Source organism: Octopus bimaculoides, chromosome 7 (genome assembly GCF_001194135.2).
Source record: "Octopus bimaculoides isolate UCB-OBI-ISO-001 chromosome 7, ASM119413v2, whole genome shotgun sequence".
Taxonomy (NCBI): Eukaryota; Metazoa; Mollusca; class Cephalopoda; order Octopoda; family Octopodidae; genus Octopus; species Octopus bimaculoides.
This window is the reverse complement of record NC_068987.1, coordinates 29,795,802-29,799,927: the sequence shown is the minus strand read 5'-3', so window position 1 is coordinate 29,799,927 and position 4,126 is coordinate 29,795,802. Positions and strand designations below refer to the sequence as shown.

The window sequence follows — 4,126 nt, the reverse complement described above, 5'->3', positions numbered from 1 at the left end:
ATATATATATGTAGATATATGTGTATATAAGGTCCTGATTGGGTATAAAGGTAGAGTATTTCCAAAGAACCACTCAACCAGAGTTCTCAGTTATGAACACTGTCGGATTCCAGCCAAATACCGAAATTCTTCAGATGCAGAAAATCCTGGTTTCATGACGGTAAAACCGTTCTGTGGATTTAGCGAAGAATAAAATGTAATTCAAAGAAAAAGACAAAGAAATGAAAGTGTCAATGTATTTCTTTGGATTATGAAGGTGTATGCGTGTGTGTTTATCTGTGTGTGTCTGCTCCCAGCACCACTTAACAACTTGTGTTGGTTAGTTAACTGCGTTAGATAACTTAGCGATTCGGCAAAAGAAACCGATAGAATAAGTACCAGACTTTAGAAATAATAAGTACTGGGGTTTGTTTGTTTGTTCGACTAAAAGCAGTGCTCTAGCATGGCCGCAGTCCAATGACTGAAACAAGTAATAATAAAAAAAAAAGAAACAAAAAAAAGGATAATTGTAATTTACACTCTCGAAAATGTGTCCCTGCAAAATATCATTTAAAAATATGCCTTTTTCACAAAGTTATGAGGAAACAAAGTCACCAGCCTGTAGTTATGCCAATAGCTTTGACGTCTTTGCACGCAAAATCGTTAGAACATCGATATAAGTTCAAATAACGCTGAGACCAACTTTCACCCTCCCATGGTAAATAAGTAATCTATCAGGTATTAGGTCGATGTAATATGACCTATAAAACATCGCACTTCAGGTCAGTTCTGAGCGAGCTGACCTACGATCAAAGTCCATATTACCTGTAAACATTCTCTCTTTTTCTTATGTGCTGGTATCAATGAAGGGGCACTCAAGCTAATGCTTATCTCTGCATATAGTGCTTACGTATGTAGGAGTCTCTGAGCATTGTTTTGCCTAGGTGGAGGACTGCTATAACATTGTTAAGACGGCTCTATCCAGGACTACATTAACCAACATGTTTTTTTTTTACCTAAGACGGTGGAGGATATGAGTTGAGAGGGATTTGGGTGCTATTTCTAGGAGATTGGCAACCACGGACAGGCTTCCTTCGTTGGAAGTTAAGCATTGTGATCGATATAATCGGCTGTTCCCTTCTCTCAAATATGTGGCCTTGTGTTCACTACTTCGTAAACGACAATATTTATTTATTTCATGCCGACTTTAACCACAGTCGGGCTATATAAGCAGTGCAGTCTATAAAGGTATTGGTTCACTGAACAGATGTCCGGGAAGGTGCGATTGCATGAGTGCAGGAAGCCCAATACTAATTTATGTGTTCTGTGGTTGTGAATGCAAGAGGGCATAGTGCGTTTTTGCTTTGCTCAGTGGCCTACAATACGGAGAAAACGATTCCCGAGTAATAAGCATTATAATATAAACAAAACAACACGAAACAAGAAATGAAGGGTGAGTGGAGCTTTCTTATAAATGAAATTTCGACTTCCCTACCAACTTTTAACAAATAGCAGGAAAAAAAGCAAACAAACTCCCTCCAAAAACGAAAGAAAAGCACTATTGATTTCTAGTACAAGCATATTACGGTTCAAATGCAGAACGATGTTGAGTAACGGGTCGTTTAAATCGAGCCAGTACTCAACTAGTATTTTTTTGTTTTTTGTTTTTGGTATTAATATTTGATAAGAAAAGAAAATCGTCTGCAAAATCATAAAATAGCTATTTCAGGAAGAGAACCTTTCCTTTCAATTTCTGTTTGTTGTTCTTAGAAATGCCATATTTTATCGTATGCATGATGTGAGAAATTTAATACATAACTTCAGTATCAAAATTAGGGCACTTATATATATATATATATAGGCATAACGCATATAGGCATAACATGGCATAACTACAGGGTTTTACCCCCCAGACTTTGGGAGGTCATAACTTTCAGAAAAATTAATATTTTTGAATGAAATTTTCTATGCATATAGTATTTACTATGTAGAATCCGAATATACAAAAATTTCCGGTGAAAGTGTTTTGGAATGGGGGTGGGGGACAATTTTCGGAAATTCCAACAGAGTCCACTTAAATTCTTCTTAACTTCCAGGAAAATTAATATTTTTTTCGTGAAATTTTCTACAAATATACCTTGATGTATGTACATTTCGAGCATGTAGGAATTTTGAAGGAAACAACTGCAGGTTATTTTTGAGAAGCGTTCCCCACTCGGTGGTGTTTGGGTAAAACCCTGTAGTTATGCCTATATATATATATATATATATATGAAACAACAACAAAAAAAAGGCAAAAGAGATAGGATAAAATATAATGTTGAATTTAGGTGGAGTGGGATCGCATTTTACTCGCGATCACACAGTAGCTAGAGCAAATATGTGAGCAAATATGTTAATGCAAGTTAAACAAGGAAAAGAAATTACACAAACCTTGTTATTGCTTGTTAGTATTTTTCCTTTTTGTATGTAAATCATTTACGAAAAATACCTTACTTGTTTGAGCCAGATTAATATATTTGTTCTAGTTTCTCTATCGCTGCATGAACATATATGTGTGTATGTGCCAAAGAGTGTTTGTATTTATGTAGTTGGGGAGTCGGGGGAGGTAAATGTTATGATTTTATAAAGTTGTAGACAACTTTTCGGAAATGAGACTGAAAATAATTCCAACGTGACTTTATAGTATTGCAGACAGGAAAAAGCAATCAAACATCAGTAGAATGCAAAAAGAAAAAATAATGAAACAATAAAATCCAACTTACATATAATCAAGATTCAGCAACTACAACACGTTATTATATGTATGTGTGCGGATGTATATTCATATATATATATGTATGTATAAGTATATCTATATATGTATGTATATGTGCGTATGTGTGTGTGCTGTTGTTGTTGGTCTAGTATACGCGGCAAACTCTCACCATATATTCTCTTGTAATCCGAAATCACACGGTTTACGAAATTCTTTGTGCAGAGTAAAGCAAACTTCAAATTTCAGAATATTTTAACACGGAAGGAATGCTCACTTTTTAGTTTTTAAACTTAACAAACTTTCTCTGTCTTTCTATTTCTCACTACTCTCTCTCTCTCTCTCTCTCTCTCTCTTTGTTTGTTACACATTTTCGTCTACTGCTATCTGCCGTCTGTCTGTCTCTCACTCACTCACTCTAACTCTCTCTCAATGTAAATATGTTTTCTCTCACTTTCTTTCTCTCCATTTCTTTCCCACTCTAACTGGTTTTCTCTCCGTTTTTTCCTTTCGGTTTTCTTTCTACCTATTCCTCCCTCACTCTAACCTGTCTTTCTATCATTTCTCTGTCACTCTATCCATATCTTACTCTGCTCTGTCCGTAACTCTGCCTGTATGGCTCTCTCTTTTCCCTCTCTCTCACTCACACTCGCTCTTCACTTCGCCTCTTTCTGTCTCTCTCTTATTCACTGCTGTAAGGTGTAAAACGTGAGAGCTATTTTTCCACGCAGACCTCTCTTCACTTCATTTTTTCACACTCCAGTTTGTGTTAGTTTATTAAGTTAAAACGGAAGTTATGCATTACGATATAAGCAAGAAACAATGAAAAAAGAAAAAGAAAATAAAGGACGAGAGAAGTGAAGGAGTTGAAGGAGTAAGCGGGGAATAAGGTGAAACTACGAGAATGTGGAGGGAAGGAGGTTACTAAATAACTTTAAGGAACTTTACGAAAGAATTTCCCAAAATGAAAATTAAAGCATAAATAAAAAACAAACAAACATACAAAGTTAGAAAAAGGAAGCATTTTAGATAGTGTGCGAAAGAATATATTATGCGAGGCAAGTTGTGGAAAGAGAAAAGTAAATTAAACAGAATATACAGTTATTGCTTCATATGGGTTACTCCTGTTTATCAAGGGCATTCATTTCTGTTGACTATCCCATCATCATCATCATATTAAGTATGTGTGGGTGTGTGGTAAGGAGGGACAATATCTGAAGTATCCTCCCTTTTATTTCCATTGTGAGATGCTATTTCACGCATAACAAAGGACCACTTTGAGGCTTATCCAGTGTGACTCGGCGAAAATGCTAAAGCAGGAGATGATGAAAGAGGTATGTGAAAAAGGGGATGATGATGATGATGATGATGATGATGATGATGATGATGATG

General features: G+C 35.8%; 1 protein-coding gene and 1 long non-coding RNA gene across 6 annotated transcripts in view; one reads left to right on the top strand and one right to left on the bottom strand.

Annotated features, from left to right (window-relative positions):
- Nucleotides 1–3,464, bottom strand: part of LOC106880188 (putative sodium-dependent multivitamin transporter) — a 124,026-nt gene extending 120,562 nt beyond the window's left edge. For 2 of the 5 annotated variants that reach the window (XM_052969470.1, XM_052969471.1), the window contains exon 1: nt 2,745–3,464. The gene's annotated coding sequence lies outside the window, so the exon portion shown is untranslated. Of the gene's footprint in view, nt 1–2,412; nt 2,575–2,744 lie in introns of those variants that run through there. The other 3 variants (XM_052969468.1, XM_052969469.1, XM_052969473.1) reach the window with 2 other exon arrangements.
- Nucleotides 620–4,126, top strand: part of LOC106871798 (uncharacterized) — an 18,516-nt gene continuing 15,009 nt past the window's right edge. The window contains exon 1 of the long non-coding RNA XR_001409698.2: nt 620–1,432. This is a non-coding gene — a long non-coding RNA (uncharacterized LOC106871798). The remainder of the gene's footprint in view (nt 1,433–4,126) is intronic.